The following is a 19106-nucleotide window of genomic DNA, read 5'->3' as shown; positions in this document are numbered from 1 at the left end:
ATTTGATTAAGATCTGTCTCTCTCAATCAGTCTTTTATTACTATTGTATCCCTGAATGCTTGTAACAATGGCCGATTCTGAATTGGCTGAATAAATAGATGAATGGAACCTCCAAAGTTCCACTATCAGCACGGGGTGGAGTGGGGGGAGGGGTGCTTGTGCCTTGCAAGGTGAGAACATCACAGCTTTCCCAGCTTCCTCAATATCCGGTAGGCTGACTGTGGTCCTGCTGAGTGTTCAAGAGAAAAGCAAATAAGATAAAACAAAGTCATCACACAGCAGGTCAGTGTGGGAAGGAAGGAAAGAAGGTAAAATTACTAGGCATCTACTGCATTTTTTATTTTGTCCTCATAAACCCTACAATATAGGGGAAATGATTTGCATTTGACGAACGAGGAAACAAAAAAGATAACGGGGCATTAATTAGGGCAAGTTAGTCCTTACTCTGGACCCCAGTGCCCTGTCCTATAAAATGAAGGTGGGATCGGGGGCTGAAACAACCCTTAAGAACCCTTTCAACCCGTACTTCTCTGACTGAGGCTTAGTCCCCTGACGTCCATCCGTGTATGTGCATGTGTGCATTAAGTCCATAGAATCATCTGGGACAGGGACACTGTCATCAGCATGATCACGGGCGCTGCAAGCTCTCAGGGGAGCCCCCAGCCTTGGATAATTACATTCCAAAGTTCAGACTTCACATGGACTTTGGGAGCATCTGTGTCCTGTGCACCCTACGAAGGCTGGAATGTCTTGTTCAGCTTTTATAGCATGCCATAGGAAGGATTATAAAGGGATTAAATGCAAATGCATTTAAGAATTGGCTGAATCAGGCTTGTATTCCCAGCACTGATAGTTGGGATATTTATTCAACCCAGGATCATAGGATGCTTTTCCTAGCCTTTTCCTGCTGAGCTGTGATAAATGATAATGCAATCAGCAGAGGCGAGATGAGAAGATAACTAGCTGCCCCACCCCCTTTTTGCTGGTTCTCTGGATTTCATCAGTGTTTACCCCCTTAAGCCACTGATTTGCTGCCCCTAGAACTCTAAGGAAGAAATGAATTTTCTTCTGGAGGCTGGGTGGTTAAACCCTTGATATTTGCTGGAATTGCTTTAATCTTACCCAAAACGTCCAGCCAGACGTGTTATGAGCTGGATCTTACAGGCAGGGACCCCATCCCGGGCAACGGGTCTGGGGGCCTTTTTCTCCTCTTCTGGGCATTAGCATTTTTCAGGAGGAGTTATCACGTGGTTTTAGTTCCTTGACTTCTGTGGTGTAAACAGACTGTTCAATGGAAAAACAGAGGTTATTTTACGAGATGGGAAAATACCAGAAGAAGACTTGAATGGAGAGCAGGGACCAAGGAGAGGTATAGAGGGAGCAAGTGGCAGGAAGATACCCAGGAGCTGGGTTTGGCCTGGGGGGGAATGAGAAAGAAGGCTGTAGAAATAATACTAGCTAATCCTTCCACAGTTTTCTGTTCCAGGCCCTGCTGTAAGCACACTGTGGGTGCGAACCCACTGACCCTCACAGCTACACTCTCAGTTTGATACTCTAATGTGTCTATTTTATTTTATTTTATTTTATTATTTGACAGACAGAGATCACAAGTAGGCAGAGAGGCAGGCAGAGAGACAGGAGGAAGCAGGCTCCCTGCCAAGTAGAGAGCCCGATGTGGGGCTCGATCCCAGGACCCTGAGATCATGACCCGAGCCGAAGGCAGAGGCTTTAACCCACTGAGCCACCCAGGTGCCCCTATTGTGTCTGTTTTAAACATGAGGAAACAGAGGCATCAAGAGGTGGGAGCCAGTGCTCTTCACCGAATAGCTAGACTTACCCTCTGATAATGGCAGTGATGATTATAACCATGATAATACTAACAGTGGTGGCCACAGTTTACTATTGACTGTGAACCCAGCTCTGGGCTAACCCCTGTCTCCGGCGATCCTACCACACACCTCATAAGGATGGACCTATTTTTATTCCAAATCGTACAGGTGAGGAGACAGCTGAGAGGAGGTTCACTGGGCTGCCAGAGGCGACAACACAGAACCAGGCCTTAGAGCCAGGACTGTTCCAGTCCAGAGTCCCCACTCGTCACCGCCCAGCATCTTTCGTGGGATGCCCAGCCCAGCAAGGACTGATCCTTTTGTTTTCTTACCAAAGAGCACGGAGAAGCGGGCAACTCTTCTTTCCCTCTCTTGAGTTTTCCTTGGCAGCTGTGTCCACGGCACACAGAGTAAAGAACCCTGAAGAATAAAGATGGGCACTGGGAGAGAGGACTTGGAATTATCAGGGTAGGAAGACCAGCTCTTTACTTGTGCTTATAAACTCAAGAAGAGCTGGGATTGCGCTGAATTTATTGGCATGTGATGTGCTTTTGATGTGCGATGTGTGTGTTCACACACTACATCTTGGTGGGTCCTTGCCGCAAAGCTATGGGGCACATATGTATTAATCTTGCTCTGTGGTTGAGGGACAGGTCCAGGAGGCTTTGCTGGGGTCTCAGAGCCAGGAAAGGGCAAAGCCTATCCCTGCCCATGTTTCCTGACAATAAGCGTGTGGGTCTTTTGGAGCCATCGCTCCAGGGTGCTTAAACCAGGTCCCTGGGTGCTTAAAAAGGGAGGAAGGTCTGATTTCACTTACACCAAATGCCCAGAACAGGCAAAGGTAGAAACAGAAAGTAGGTTCATGGTCGCCTAGAGATGTGCAAGAATTTGAGGTGGGGGGAGAAGTAACTGCTAAGGGATGTGGGCTGTTTTTTGGGTTTGTTTTTTTAATTTTTTTGGCGGGGGTGAAAATGTTCTAAAACTGGTGACTGGTTGCACAACTCTGAACATACTAAAAGCCACTGAGTTGTACACTTTAATTGGATGACTTGTATGAGTATGATCTGTCCGTAGAGCTGCTCTTACCTAACAAATGTGGGGAAGGTGGTTGGGGGTGTGGACCAGGGAGGTCCAGTGCGTGAGAATTGCCATGCTGGGAGTGGAAGCTGGTTCAGGCAGCCTTTCTGGTCCAGAAAGCCTCTGGAAACAGACACTGTTGACTTCTTATCAAACAACTGTTATTTCTCAGCCAGTCTCCAACACCCTTCAGTTCAGGCCTGGGAGGTAATGCTGGAGGGGCTCACCGCTTTCATCACCCAGGCCACTGTGCCCTGGGGACCACCCATGGGGCCTGTGCCCTTGCTGGAGCCCTGGAGAGCCCAGCAGCCTCTCCCCAGCCTCAGGCCTTGCCATCTGGCCCAGCCTTTCCCTTCTGACCTGGGGCACTTTGCACATCCAACCCAGACTGAAAAACAAAGTCCCATCCAAAAACTGCATTTGCCAAATAGGAGTGGATGTAGCCAGTAACAACATATTCTGGTGTCTGATGGCCAGAATTCTGCACACTGTCCTCTGGGGGCCCTGCCTAATGCCTTTTGTACCCCAGCCCAGTCTTTGACATTGCTCGGCCTGGACAGATTCCAAGGGAAATAGACAGACTCTGTTTTCCTTCCCATCAGGAAACCTCCCTGCTCCCTGGGGAGCTCTCCACCCGGGAGGTTCTACTGGGACACTTAGGTGCCCTTCCTCTGAGGGTGGGAGGGGGATGGGGGTATCTGATCCATATCCTGAGAGCTGGGGGCTGAGGGGGTTCGGTAGGTGGTACTCTGCAGGCTCCTCTGACTTTGTCTCCTGGGAAAACAGCCTCTTTCATTCGCTGAAACTGAAACCCAGAGCTGGCAGGTTCCTCTCTTGGGCAGCCGCTGAGCACAGACACTGGGACTTAATTAGAGATGAAGGCGGGAGGGAAATCTGAGAGGGGAAGGAAGCTATGGGAAGTGGTACAGAGATGCCAACTGCCAAGTGGTCCACGTGTCTGGGAAGCCAGGAGGAGAGGCGCGTGGAGGGTGGGAGGAAGAGGGAAAGAGCCAGTCCCATCCCCTGATGGTGGGCTAGCATCCCAGGGTCCCTGCCATGCATTCACATTGTATTTTAGGTTCTTAGAGTAGAAGCTCATTTCCTTAGGATGGGGCAGAATGTCTCATTGGAATTTCTAGATAACTCAGCCGGAAACCATTCTGTTTCAAGCTTTGGAGGAAAAAAGTAACTTTTGTCTCCTCCTTGTCAGTCCCGGATGGCTTTCCAGCATTGTGTCTCAGTATCGATGTCCTACACTGCCCTTCACAGGCATGCACTGCATCTTGGTCCGATCCACAAGCAAGGCAATGACAGAATACATTACGGTTTCCACTGGTTTGGACATTGCTACAAAGAGGGAGTACAACCTGCTGTGGAAAAGAAGCAGAAAGTTAGTTCTCACGATTGACTTGAAAGATGTGAGAACTTGGCTCGGATAGTCCGTAGGAGCACACAGAAAGGGCACTAAAGAGCTCCGCTCACTACACAGCGAGCCAGGCTGGGGGAGGGGGGGCGGGGCGGCATGGTTTCCATCCATGCTTCTATAGCCCCTGGGTGACAAGTGTGATAACTGGATTTTTTTAAAATTATTTTTTATTTTAATTTTTAGAAAATGATCTTAATTATTTGAGAGAGAGAGCAGAGCAAGAGAGAGAGACAGCACACAAGCAGGGGTGAGGAGCAGAGGAAGCAGGGAGCCCAGCATCGAACTCCATCCCAGGACCCTGAGATCAGCCCTAGAGCAGAAGGCAGATGTTTAACCGGCTGAGATACCCAGGGGCCCCTCTGAGCCCTTTCACAGAAAGGGTGAGACTTGGTCTTGTTGCAGCAGCAACTATGTAATTATCCCCAACTCCGTTCCTGCTGCTTTGTGTCTTTTTGCCACTTAGAATGTATCATCCACAGCTTTTGAATTTGATAGGGTGTTATCCTCAACCAAAAAAAAAAAAAAGCTGAGACCCGGTAGTGTTGAAGAGCTGATGGGAGGTGTGATGACCCTGAGCATCTCAAGTGGCTGTTTGTATGGAAAATGATGGGGTGGGAGCCAGTGTCCCCCAGGGAAGGCTTGCAGGTTGTCCAGCCAAATCCCAGAGTGGTGGCACTCTGATGTGACCACCATGCTCCCGTCACTGGGCAGCAGTCACAGGGTGTCTCCGTGGAGGGGATGGATGGGGGTTTGGGGGTGCTCCAGAGGACAGGAACATGGTATGCACGCCCTGCCCTCAGGTTCCCGTTACTTTGTTTCTTTTGTGGCCAGTGGTTAGGGGTTGAATGGCATCCCCCAAAAAGATAGATTGAAGTCCGAACTCTCACAGTCTCAGAATGCAACCTTATTTGGAAGTCAGGTCGTTGCAAGAGGTGACTCATTAAAACAAGGTCATACTGGAATAGGAAAGGCCCTTGATCCAAGATGGCTTGTGTCCTTCTAAGAGGAGGAGAGAGAGACACACAGTGAGCAGACTGCCACATGATGATGGAGACAGAGACTGGAATGGGGTAGCTGCCAGCCAGGGAATGGTGGGGATGGTTGGCCACCAGCATAAGCCATGAACAGGCAAGGAAGGATGCCACCCAGGGTCCCAGAGGGAGCATAGCCAGCTGACAGCTTGCTGTTAGGTTTCTGGCCTTCAGAACTGTTAGGACAATAAATGTCGTTTTTTAAGCCATCCAGGCTGTGGACCTTGTCACGATAGCCCTGGAATATGAACACGCCAGCTCCCGTCATGCCCCACCATCGGTGCCGACCTATAGTTTTTCTTTAAAAGTTCTAATACCTGCGCTGAGCCCAGCATCCAGGCCCACAGGCCTGAGGCCCATTCTTTCCCATCAACATGCTTTTGCAATGCTCTGCACCTGTTCCTGCTGTGCTTGTCTTGTAGGAAGCCCAGAGCAGGGAAATCTTCATTTGCCCCTTTTAAAGCTCCAGGGAGGGCCTGTTTTCCTCAGAACTAGAACAATTTAATTTCCCCCAGGCTTTAACTCACAGTTTCTCATCAGATCCTCTCAATGATGCTTTAACACTGCTGTTAACCTTACTTTTTACAGATATTTTAGGTGAAAATATTGATCACCCAGCCCACTTCTCCCCATCAGGCCACAAGAGTCCCTTAGGTATGGCTCCCTCACACGTAGCCTAGAAGCTGCCGATGGGACCAGAGTCCACTTTCTCCTCTTCTCAGAGAGAGCAGCTCACTGGGCTTTTTATCCCTGATGTTGGGCTTGGAGGTGTATTGGACCTCTCACTCTAGGTGATGCTCCTTAAATCAGTTGAGCATTTACTGCCTGGGAGGGAATCACTGAAGAGAGGATTCTGGGTAGGAGGTCAGGCTGCCTGGGGCCAACTCCTGTCTCTCAGGCCGGCTGGCGTGTTGGTCATACTCAGCAGAGCTCCAGGTTCTCTGGAAGCCTTCCTTCCTTGCAGCAGCTGCTTTTATGAGGGGAAGCTTTGGACTCAAGAGCCTGACCAGAGGTGGCGGCGTGGCCCAGGCATGCCTCGGCCAGGCCCGGTTGTGTGTCAGGCTGAGACCAGGCGCAGACGACAAGTGTTGAAAGACCTCTGAGCACATCGGCCTTCTGTGTTAAAATGGGACAAGCTGACTGGGAGTTTGGAAACTCAGGTTCTCGACTCCCACTAAACTTACGATTTTGTAGAGTAAGAAAATAATAGTGGAGCCCATGGACTTTAGGTTTTGACCCCCGGATCGGAGCATGATCAGCCATGTGATTCTGGGCAAATTATGTAATATCCATCAGCTTCAGTTTCCTTGGCGGCAGAATGAGGGGAGGGGTGGGGAGGGGAGAGGCAGCACCTCACCTGGGACGTGGGTGTGAAGAAAACATGTTAACATATTTAGAAAGTTCATGGCACAATGTCCTGGCACCCAGGAGAATGAATTTGGATTGGTAGAAAGTGGCAGAAGGAATCGTTGCTAATTCCCTTCTTCTGGGCCCGCAGTCCACTTTCCCGGTTGCCAATGGTAGTTCGATGGTCATCTCAGAGCTGTGTCTTGCAGAAATGTATGGTCACCCGAGTGCCAGTCTGGAGAGGTTCTAGGGTGTGAGCATGTCCTTGGTGGTGGGTGGGGGGGGCTCTTCTGTGGGATCTCTTCCCTGATTCAACACTTTCTGGTTCTGATCCTGAGGGCTCGCATGTCCTTGAGCCCATCACTGACTCTCCTCTGGTCTCAGTGTCTTCTTGTAGATTGCTGAGCAGATGAAGTAACGCGTCACCCACAAATGGCCCCTTGGTGCCTGGCGTTCGGTCTAGTTTCACGCACTCCAAATTCACCTCTGTCTGGCCTGCCAATAAGTGATTGTTTTTAGCCCTGCAAGGAGGCGGCGGTTGGGCACCAAAGGCCTAGGAGTCATTCCAGAATTCCAGGTCAAGCTACAGAGCTGTATGAGGCTCTTGGCCAGGCTTATCTAGAAGTTTGCACCTGGAACTAGTGATACCCCCCAACAGATGTAGTGGCTAAAGGAGTGGTTCTCAAGCAGGGTTTGGTGGCCCCCACGTGGTATGCCCAGCACCTTTTACGGGTGAAGAAGCCAATTAGAATCAATGGGCAAAAGTCATTTTGTTATAATCCTAGGGAGAGCTAGGATTTGAACTCTGACCATGTAGCTCTAGAAACTCCAGCAATGGCTGGCACACCCTGCTGCCTCCCACCACCCAAAGATAGTGGCCCCTCCATAAATATTTGTATAATGAAGGAAAGAAAGTGAGGACACTCCCTTACCAGTTCTGGCATCCAGGAAGGCTTTCCCTCGCTCTGCCTGCCTGAGCTTGCCATCCAGCCCAGTACGTTGGTGTGCTATATTACTCCTCCTGTCTGACCAGACCTGGTCAGGGCAGGCAATTTCATGGAGATCAGACCTGGAGGGGATGTCCTTCAGCAAATAGCTCTTTGGAGGAAATGAGGCAAACTGTGTGAACACCAGAGGAGTGATGATTCCACAAACACTGGCAGTCCTCTTGGGGAGATGCTGTGCCTTCTCTGGGGTGCCGAGGCTGGAAGCGGGATGCCCTTTTGATAATTCAGCTGCAGCAGGAACCTGCTGATGAGTGTGTGTTTATTTTGTGCTACGTAAGGCAGATTTGACGAACCGAGCTGGACGGAAGCATTTTGAAGGAATAGCTCTTTCTCTATGGCTGAGTCTTCCTTTCATTCTCCTTGGGCCCGAGAGCCCTGAAGTCCTTTCTTTGCTGGACCTGAGAAGGCAGAAGGTTTCTGGCAGGGCACCTGGAGCTGGGCTCTCCTGCTGCTCAGGCAGCCGTTGAGTTCAGGGATCATTGGGATGATGGCTGCTTCTAACCCTTGGATATGCCAGGCGCCTGTAAACAATACACATGGCAGTTTGACCAGACTATGGCCCAGAAGCCAACCCCATACCATATCTAGGCAAGTATCACCATGTACAGATGAATTTTTGAAACGTTGCTGAAACCTAGAAAAACATTAAAGGACTTGCCAGTGCAGAGGGGAATGAGCCATGGAATGCCTCTGGCATGGCAAAATCCTCCCCATGGCCCGTGGGCTCCCCTGCCTGCCTCTGCCCCACACATCCAGCCCTTTCCCCGTCATCACACCACAAGCTTTCTGTTCCATCCTACCTCCTTCTTGGTCCAGGGTCCTTGCAAACACTAGCCCTTCGACTTCCTTGCTTCCTCCTTTCTCCTTCTTTGGGGCTCCTCTCCCTTATTGCACTCTGTCTTTGGGGACCCTAAGCCCTCTTGCAGAGAACATGAACTCCCCAGGGACATGAAAGGTGGTCTGGGTTTCTGGGAGGAAGAGCAGGAGAGGCCTGTGGTGTGTGTCCAGGTATCTCTGGGTACCAGGCGTTCTGCTGGTTTCTGTCATAACCTGGCATTCACAGGAGGCAGGGCTGTGGGCCTTGAGGGAGCAGAGGCCACTACCAGCTGCCACTGCCATTTCATTACTCATCTGCTAATTGTGGCAAATGGGGATTTTACAACTCCCCGGGCCCTCATTGGGAGCTGTGGCAGTGCTTTGATGGGGGCTGCGGTGGGGGGAGGGGTGGAAGGAAGGCCAGCCTGGGAATCCCTTCAAGAGGCCCATGTGTCTGCTTGGCTGGCTCATTTGGGTCCTGCAGGCCTGAGTCTGGGTCTTATAACCATTTGGTGATAAGGCAGGGAGGGCGAGGATCCACAGATTGCAGGCCAAATCCTGCTTCTCCCAAGTCCTAGTGAAATCGGCAGCTTGCATCATTCACAACCGGTGGTCATTGGTTCCCATTGGGCTCAGAAGAGTGCCTGGGTCACATGTGGCTGCAGGGCTCAGCTTCGGACAGGAGAGTGGGGGGACCAAGGACAGAGAAGAGACTTCCTTCTGGAGACTATGGACCCGAGTGGCCATGGGGAGCCAGAGCCGCAGGGTATAGGGCTGAGAACAGCACAGACTTGGGAGCCTGACAAGCAGGAGCTGGCTGGCTTCAAGTGTGATAGGTCTCTTAGCCTCCGAGTCTCAGTTTCTTCACCTATAACATGGGAGAACAATCCTCGTCTCTCCAGGTCGTGGGGAAGATGAAGTTAGATAGTGTGCCTAAGTGCTTAGCAATAAAGGATGGCTTCCGAGAGCCAGTTGTCAGGAAGAGGATTCTTATGCCTTGCCCAGCTCACGGTTCCATTCTTGGCTTATCTTCCATGTCGGTGGGGCTGCTGGAGGAGCCCCTGATCCTATCTGCAGCTCAGCACTAATACCATTAATCAGAGCCGCCATTAGGGAGCACACTTTGAAGGCCAGAGCGTCAATAATGTACTTCTGATCTTGACAAACACCCTGCAAGTAGGTCCTCTGAGATCCACGTTCCAGACAAGGATGCAGGAATCAGGGAGGATTGATAACTTGCCCAGGGTCACCCAGGGAGATGCAAACCCAGGACTGTCCCTCTGCGTGACTTAGAACCAGAGGGTCAGCTGGATCCTTCCTTTCTCTTTGGCTACAATCTTTTGGTTCTTTTTCTGAAGAGCTCTAGCCAACTTTATCTGTCCACCCCATGCTCTGATAGGTGGAATGCAGCGGGAGTTAACCCAGGGTTTAGGAGTTTCGACAGATGGGGCTTTGGAACCAGCCCAGCTCTTACTAGCTGCATGGCTCAGACAAGTCATTTGCCCTCTTTGGATCGCACCTCCCTGTTTGCAAAGTGAAGATAAGGCCTGCTTCACAGAGAGGTCACAAGGGATTGGAAGTGTTCAAAGATGTGCTAGGGCCCAGAGAGATGCCAGATTCCCTGTCCCCTTCCTCAGGGGCAGCTGTGCGGCTTGGAATTCTCCACAGAGCCGCCGTCTGCTGACCATCCAAAGGGTGACAGTGAGACTGGACAGAAAGCCAAAGTGGGCCCCTCACAAAGGCCTGCCCTTCCTCAGCCATCTCCAAGCCAGGGGATCCAACAGCGTATCCTTTTTAATAAGGAGAGGAGTGGTCCAGAGAGCACCTGTTTCTATGGTTACAGGAGTGTGGCCTCCAGAGGCTTCTGACTGGGTGATGAAGGGCTGAGGCAAGTCTACCTCCCAGCTTCATAAGGCCCACAGAGTTGGTTAAGGGGCCCACAGAGATGACTCCTCCTTCTCACCAGTTGGGGACATCCGAGCCCCCATCCCTGACCTCAGCAGGAGCCTCTGGAGCCCTTCTCTGTGGTGAGCATCCAGGCTTCAGACAGTCACTCCGCCCTCCACTGACACCACGTGGCCTGCATCTGAGGTATCCCATCTCCCCTGTGATGCAGTCTTTCCACATTGGAGAAGAATCATAAACTTTGAAGTGGGGGTTGCTGGGTCATCCTGTGGGAGAGGAGAAAATGTACTAGCATGTACTAGCACCTCTGTTGTTTCCTGTCTGTGCTGAAAACCTTCCCCTGTGGTCTCCCATGTCAGTGAGATCAAGACCACGTGCCTGAACTGGCACTCAGCATTCTCCATGTACCCTGACCGACCTCTGGGGTTGTAGTGATTGCTATCATTATTATAAGGAATCATGATGACTGTTGATTAACATGACCAATCATCCACATTTGAGGACTCACAAACCGAGAAGCAATATCCTAAGGACTTTACTTGCGTTACCTCACTGACTGCTAATGACCACCATTAGTACGGGTGAAGTACAGGTGAGGTCCCCATTCTCCAGTGAATTGACTGAGGCCAAGGGAGGGTAAGTCTGGATGGAGGCTGTTGGACTCCAAAGCTCAAGCCAGGGTCATTCTGTGAGACCATCACCCATACATCCAAGGCCCCAGTGCACCCTTCCTTCTCTTGACTGGTCAGTCTCCAGCGTGCCTTCCATCATCTTCCCTCAAGCTTGCTCATGCTTTTCCTCTCCCAGGAAGGCCTTGGAAGCAGCATGGAATAACGGACAGGGCACAGGCTCCAGAGCCAGGCTCAGCTGGGGTTGGAATTCTGGCTGTACCACTTCCCAGCTGCTGAACTTGGCCTCAGTTTCCTCACCTGGAAAATGGGAGCATGGCATGGCATTGGTTGATTGTTGATTTGATGAGTTAAGATATGCATAACATCTGGTTCGTAACACTATCTCACCTGTCCATGTTCTGCCTAAAACCAGAGGCCTGGTTCTGGCAGCCCCTACATTGATAACTTCTCTGACTAATGCAGTCTGTTGACACTTCTTCTTCCAAGTCACTCTGTGCCACCACAACGTCCTTTCCTCATTCTATCCCTTGAAGGCAGAGGCCGACATTGACCTAGTCCTATCCCCTGTATAGTACAAGAGTTTGATACAGATTTGTGGAGTAATTGCTTTTCAGGGTTCTTCACCATCTGCACCTTGTCTCTCTCTCTAGCACTCTCACTCTGTACCCCCAGTGTCTTCACCCTGCACTCTCCCATCACACGCCTGTGCCCCATCATGCCCAACTGCCTGTGCTTCCTCAGACATCAGTGTCAGTGTTCTCTCCTACCTCCTAGTCCCTCTGTCTGTATTGTCCTTCTCTATTTTTTTTCTGGGTAACTTCTGCTCCTACTTTGAGATTTGGCTCAGACATTCTCTCCTCCTCCAGGAAGTCTTCCCTGATATTCCAGGCTGGTTAGATACCCTTCATCTGTGTTCCCCCAGCCCCTCTGCTGACCTCTCCTAGCACTTGTCACAATGCATTTGCTGTATTTGTCAAGTTGTCTATCTCGACAGCTAGATTATGATCCCCTCGGGGCAGGGACTATGTCATGGCCATCTTTGGGGTCCTGGCATTTGACACAGTGTTCACCATAAAGCCAGTGGTTGTTGAGTGGATAGAGGGATGAATGGACACATGAGTGCCTTCTCAACACTAACTATTGAAGTATCTGCTGACTGGGTTATGCACTGTCTATGCCCACGATGTGACTTGGCCACTTTTGCCTTTGTATCCTGGAGACTGCGCCAGGCTGTTAGGGGATAGGACCCAGAACTACAGAATTGTGTCTAAATCTGCATGTGCATTTCGTGCTTCCAATTCAAACCTTGTTCATTAGCACAGCAATTAACGGCAGTGCCTAATGACAGATGGTCCGGCTGCGTGCCTGAACCCCTGGCTCCTTGGTGGGCTTGGAGTGGGGCAGACACGTCTGGCAAGGTTGATGTTTTCATTGATCTAGCAAGTCTGAGCTCCCAGGGCTGCCGGCTGTGGAGACAGTGAGCTGACGTCAGCAGTGCATGGGTGGGGGCTGGGCCTAAAAGGGCCAGGCCTTAGAGCTAGCACTTGGAAAGGTAAATTAGGGAGGGTGTCCTGCTTCCATTCTAATCCTAGGATTTTTTTTTTTTTTTAATCTGACTTTCATATTGGGAAGCCCTAGCACAACACTCCCAAATTTTCTTAAGCCAGAGAAGCTCTAGGGTATTCTACAGGAGATGGTGTCCCTTTCCTATTAATTCCTTAGAAGCTTCTGGGCTTTCTGCAATTATTATATAGAATTGTAATGATCACGCTTCTTGGCTTAAGCTAACAGACACTTGGAGTTTAGTATTTAGAGTCATGTGAGATCTATGTTTGTATAAACACAATTATACTTAAGCCACTTCGGGGAGAGAATATTTTTTCTTCCTGTTAATCCCTGGTTTGAATTAGCTCAGGGATTATTACCCTGTGAATGATATTTATTTCTCCATGAAAGAAATATCAAATTGGCATTCAAACGGCCATCTTGGTCATAAATTCAAGCCAGATTGCAATGTCCTAACCCAGAACAGATCTCACAGACCTAGAAGCCATCCCAGAGTTATCCTGCTATCCCAAGATAGAGCTAGAAAGATCTTCTTGTCCTACCTGCACACACAAGGAAGCAAGGACCCAGAGAGGCACATTGACTTGCTTAGGAACACACAGCAGGTTAATGGCCCAGCTGGGTCCTCTTCCCTACAACAGGTTTCAGAGCTTCAGAAATGCTCAAGTTTCGCCCTGTGCCAACCCCAAACCACTCTAGCAGAAATTCTTCAATAGGTGTGGGACAGATCTCCTTCATGGCCTGTGCACAAACTCTGAGTGAAAGAGAAGAGAGAGCGTGCCCTGAGGAAGGCAAGGCTGTGGTCTGTTGTTAGTCTTGCAGAAACCACACATCTTGCTTTGAGAGATGTTGACAAGGAGCCCTGCTGGGGAAGAAGGTTAGCTAAGGTTTAGAAGTGCCCTGATATGAAGCCTTTGGGATATGGCCCTTCTCTTGGGTGGAGTACGGGGGGCAGAACTGGGGGAAAAGCCTGGTTCCCCTAAGTGCCAGCAGGAGACATACACATGGTGTAATTTCTTGTCCTCAACTTGCAACTTCTTACCCAGTGGACAGGCTTCCTTGAGAGAACCTTCCTGTGCTCTGTTCCTTATAGGAGGCCTCACCTTCATCCAGCACTGATCTGTAGTCCTCAGTATTTGTCTGATGACCTGCTGGGGTCACCGTGAGGAGGAATCTTGGTCCTCTTGAGTCTCCAGGCTTATGTGCCGCTTGTCACCAGGAGAGAGAAGAAGAGATTCCTGGGACAAATGCCTTGGAGCTAAGGTCCAGGTGTTCTTGGTGATCCACGGACAGGTCCCGCCTCTCCTGATATTGTTCCCCACCTCCCTGTCAGGGGATGCCGAGGCTTAGGTGGGCGTTGTAAAATGTTGGCCTGGAAGAAGGGCTCATTCTCTCTCAGAGTTGTATTGAGTGTGTCCACAACCCTATTCCCCATTGCCACTGGGGCAGACCTGTCCTCTCTGTCTTTTTATTTTTTATTTTTTAAAGATATTTCATTTTTAAGTAATTTCTATGCCCAACATGGGGCTCGAACTCAAAACCCCAAGATCAAGTCATACACTCTATGAACTGAGCCAGCCCGACACCCCTGTCTTAGCCTTTTTATTTTTAATTTCATTTCTTTTGGTCTTTGTCCTTTTAAAAATTTGTCCTGGGGCCCTATGGTGGAAGGGGGGGCTCAGGCACACATTCCTCTCTTGGGCCACAAAGACATGATCAAAATTTATCCAGTCTCAGAGACATTTTCTTTTTTTCTTCTTGGGAGACAGTTTTTTAACAAAATACAAAGGTAGCAAGAGGAGCTTTCGATGGGAAAAGTATGTCTCCTCTAACCCTTCATCTTATCACCACAATTTGCCCTTCCAGTCTTGGCACGGGTTTATGTATTTCACACAATTCTAACTTTAATAGAAACATAACTTTTATTGTCTTTTTCAAATTTAGAAAATTCATTTACATGCAGTATTAGGACCCAGAATAAGCTTGTGTTACTTTGTTCAACAAAGAAACCCCAGAAGCAGTGGCTTAAACAAAACAGAAGTTTATTTCTCTTTGAGGTGAGAGCCTGCTTTTACAATGACCACTGCTAGTAGGAGTATATTACCGAACCACTTTGTTCCAGCGGGTCCCCTGTGGCCAGCATTTCTGTAGAAGTCCCGGGGCCCCGACGTTCCTGCCGCCTTACCCACTGCTGGGGAGGGAGAGTTAATTAGTGCTCGTGCAACAGCATCTCTGTCTGTCTCTCTCGCTGCTGACAATCATGCTGCCTTGCCTTTAGTTTTCTCAGATGGCCTGTATCAGGCACCAGGCAAAGATCCTCCAGTCTCCAGCGGACATATACTCTCCAGCACATTTAAATTACTTCCTCTAGGCTAGAGGGGGTAACCCCCGCAAGGTAGCTCCCTACACCTCCCCCTAGCAGCCCTCTCCAAATCCAGGACTCTCTTGAATTTATCAGACACTGACCATGAACTTGCAGCTTGGCCTTCACTGTACTATGCAAAATACACACTGCCTTTTTGTCTGTCTTAGGGTCTTGGCTAAAATGTACTTTTAGTCCTGATTCACAGACTGAACTAGTCCCTTCCGAGTGGTGGAGACTGTCTCCCACCAGAACTCCTACAGTGGGGAATCCGACAGGCTCCCCGAGTCTCCTCTGAGGGTTGTGGATGCCAAGTTGCCAGGTCACAAGGAGAGAACCCCCTCCTCTTCCCTAGTCTTGAGGATTAAGCTACTGTTTTTCCTCTTAACAAATGGCTGGGGCACGGTAGGAGGATTCTCCAGGAGCTTTGTGAAAGCAAACCATGCTCGTTGGCTTCTCTGTGATTTGGTGGCTGTCACGAAGGATTAATAACTTCTGCATCAAGGAAACTGAGTGCCTGCCCCCAACCCCAGCCACACTTTTCTAATCTTGGAGAGGACCAGGGAGCAGCAAAGGGGATGAAAAAACAATGGTAGAACGAGAAAACAAGAAGGAGATGGATTCGAGGAAGACCTTCGGCATGAGCCACTATCAGTCTGCCATGGTGGGCTCTGGGCATTTTCCCCTCCCTTGCAATTTGTAACAATAATGAGTGTTTCACAATGTAGGGGCAGCGCACAGGGTCACATCTTTTATTCTGTCCTTCGCTCAGCCTGCCAAGGACTGTATTTCTCACATGCACAGTCTGCCTTCCTGAGGCCTGAAGCCCCGAATTGGGGACAAACCTGGCAGGTGCACAGAGGCCCTCCAGGAGCATTTACCATTGCCCTGCAGAACAGAGCCTATTTCCTTTAACCTCGAGGCTGCCAAGTAAAAAGGCTAGGAAAACAAGTGGTTCCCGTGTCTTTGGATTTTGCAGACCAATAAAATCTTTTAAGATTTATAAAAAATAAAAAAATTAAAAGACAAAAAAAAAAAAAAAGAATGGGAAGAAACTTATTCTGCAAAGTAAGGACATTGAAGAAAAAAGAAACTCAAAAAAGGAACACTTCCATCATTTCATAAAAGAAAGGACTTCTTAGCACACACACATACACATGTGTGTGCATACGTGTACATATACACACACTCAAACACCTTGTAATCTCAGTGTAAACAGCAGAACTTTACGCTAAATGGATTCAGATTTTTGTATGAGAAGTCCCAACACTGTCTTCACTTTTCTCATCTTGTTGGCAACACATTAAGACTTCACAGTAGCCTGTTTCTTGGATTGAGGCTCAGAAAGCGCAAGCTGACGTTACTGAATTAGTCACAAGGTTAAGTGCACTGAGGTCTCCAGACAGCTGCATCTCACTGCATTTGCTGATGTCAGTGTTTAACATGTGGTGTGGATCCCCGAGGTCTCGCTGGGCACTAGGTTTGTGTGGGGATACACACAACTCCCTGACCTCAAGGGAGTGTGCACTTAAGTGAGGGATATGGAAATGTCACCTCCTCAGGGAGGTCCTCCTAGACCACCCTTTCCAAAGTGGCAGCTGAGACCCTCACCAGCTCCAATAATTCTCTAACACGTCACCTTTTTTTTTTCTTTCTAAAGATTTTACTTATTTATTTGAGAGAGAGCGAGAGAATGAGAGAGAGAGAGCATGAGAGGGGAGAGGTCAGAGGGAGAAGCAGACTCCCTGCCGAGCAGGGGGACCGATGTGGGACTCAGTCCCGGGACTCCAGGATCATGACCTGAGCCAAAGGCAATTGCTTAACCATCCAGGTGTCCTGACCTTTTTTCTTTTCCTTCAGAGTTCTTGCCTTCATGGAAATTCCCTTGTTTATGTCTTTGTATCTTCCTGTATGGCCCATCTCTGCTCTCTGAATGTAAGCCGCAGGAGTGCAGGAACATTTCCTGGCTGATTCCCCCGCCGGAGCTCCCACACAGGGGAACAAATGGGCCTTCCCTAGGGTGGTGGCTGGGGTAGGGTGGGATCCTGGGGTGGGGGCAGGTTGTGGGTTGCAGTGCCCCCTTGCCCTGGGTCTCTCCCACTTTGTCTAACCTCCTGAAATCACTCAGGGGTCAGGTGATGAGATTGGGGGACACCCTGCTTTGAATGGCTGTTTTGGCTTCTGAGTCACTGGGGTTCCAGTGAGGAAGATAATTTCAAGTGGAACAATAGTGTTTCTTGAGAGAAAGGGAAAAAAAAAAAGATCTGCTTTCTACCATTGAGCTCCCTTGCTGCCTATGTAGAAGTTGCTGGAAGGTCATGCGGAACATTGAGAATGGAAAACTCAAGAGGCTCCCTCCCCACTGCCCTTCTTCCCGCGGAAGTCCTGAGCCCAGCAAAGCACGCTGGTGGCAGCAGGAGGACCACCCTCACCAGGTCGCTGCTGGGAATGGTCAGAGGTCACAGGCAGGAGGACCAGAGCCCAGCATTAGCATTTGGCCACCTTGGCAAGGAGGCAGGTGTGGGGACTGCCTCGGGATAGGGCTGGGCGCCCTGTGGTTGTCTCTCTGGGGATTATTGTGGTTACAGGAAAGGGACTGTAAGCTCCTTCCACCCTGTGTGGCAGCAGGAAGGCAGGCTAAGCTGGAGTTCAGAGCTCCGCCTGGGGCATCAGGGCCCAGGCAGTGAGCATTGCGTTTGTGGGAGAAGCTAGTTCGGTGGTAATAACGTGAGTTAATATTTGCTTAGAATTTGCCATGTGCTCTGTGCTTGCGCCAGAAATGCTCCTAACAATCATAGAAAATAGATGTGATCATTATCTCCTCTTCATGCGTGAGAACACCGCAGCTCAGAGGGGTGAGATAGCTCCCCCGAGGTCGGGCTGCTGATGTATGACATCGCAGGGACAGGAATCCCAGCCTGCCCTCCCGCCCACCAAGTGCACACACACACACACACACACACACACAGCTGGGCTCACCTCTGCCTAACGTGTGCCCAGCTTTGGTGACAAGCCTCAGAGCTGCTCTTGCTCTAGAGGTTGGAATACAATAGTAATACTAGAAATAAAAGACAGGGGAAGACCTGCTGAGTGTGAGGCCCGATGAGGATACGTTGTGAACCTTTACTCTTTGAAGCCTCCATCAGCCCCGAGAGGTAGTGTTCTCATCCCCGTCGTGTGGAAGACGTGTTCAGACAGTCTGAATGAATTTCCCAAGTCACACAGCCACAAGGCGGTAGATTCGGAATTTGAACCCAGGTTGGTCTGACTTCAGTGCTAACTCAAAAGCATCATCCTGCGGGAAAGAATTCATTCAAGCAATATTTACGGAGTACCTACTGCATGCCAGGCATTGGTCCAGAGGGTAGGGATTAGTCACTGAACATCAGAGACAAAAATCCATGCCTTCGCGGGGCTCACATTCCACCGGAGAAAATAGACAATAAATGCAGAAAGTGGTAACTATGTATAATTTCAGCCAATTATAAGTTATTTTAAAAATTAAACAGAGTAGTGAGGCAGGGGTCAGGGAGCTGGGGTGGTCCTGTCTTAACCACAGGACCCCTCTGGCTGCTCCCTGAGTGGAGACTGCAGGGGGTCAGGGCAGTTCCAGGACCGAGAGTGGTGGTGATTGCTAGAATCCAGTGAGGGACCAGTGTGGCTTGGATCAGGGCAGTGGTGGTGAATCAGTGGGAGGTGGGTGGATTCAGGATTTATTCTGAAGTGACTCAGTGAAACTTGTTGATAGATTGGAGGTAGATTGGGAAAGAAAGTGGGGGTCAAGGGTGACTCCCAGACTTTGGCCTGAATGACTGCAGGGATGGAATTGCTGGTTGCTGAGATAGGGCAGGCCAGAAGGTCAGGAATTCAATTTTATGATTTGTGTTGGAGGTGTTTATTCCCCATCCCAAAGGGAGATGTTGAAAAACCATTGTGATTTATGAGTCTGGAATTCAGAGGGTGTTCTGCAGTAAATACGTACCATATTTCATCAGATAGAAGATGCCCCCGATTGGGAGACCACTGTCATTTTATGTACTACTACGAAAACACACTGCCAGTTAAACTAGGGCACATCCCAACTTCAAAGATATTAAAATGTGTCTTG

The 19106-nt window shown here is 49.6% G+C and overlaps 1 protein-coding gene across 1 annotated transcript in view; it reads left to right on the top strand.

The window, feature by feature from the left end:
- The window catches only part of NAV2 (neuron navigator 2), a 722564-nt gene that overhangs the window by 154524 nt on the left and 548934 nt on the right, over positions 1 to 19106 (top strand). The gene's annotated exons all lie outside the window — the stretch shown is intronic.

Source organism: Mustela nigripes, chromosome 1 (assembly GCF_022355385.1).
Source record: "Mustela nigripes isolate SB6536 chromosome 1, MUSNIG.SB6536, whole genome shotgun sequence".
Classification (NCBI taxonomy): domain Eukaryota; kingdom Metazoa; phylum Chordata; class Mammalia; order Carnivora; family Mustelidae; genus Mustela; species Mustela nigripes.
Note: the sequence above shows the minus strand (reverse complement) of the source record. Positions and strands in the feature narration are given on the sequence as shown.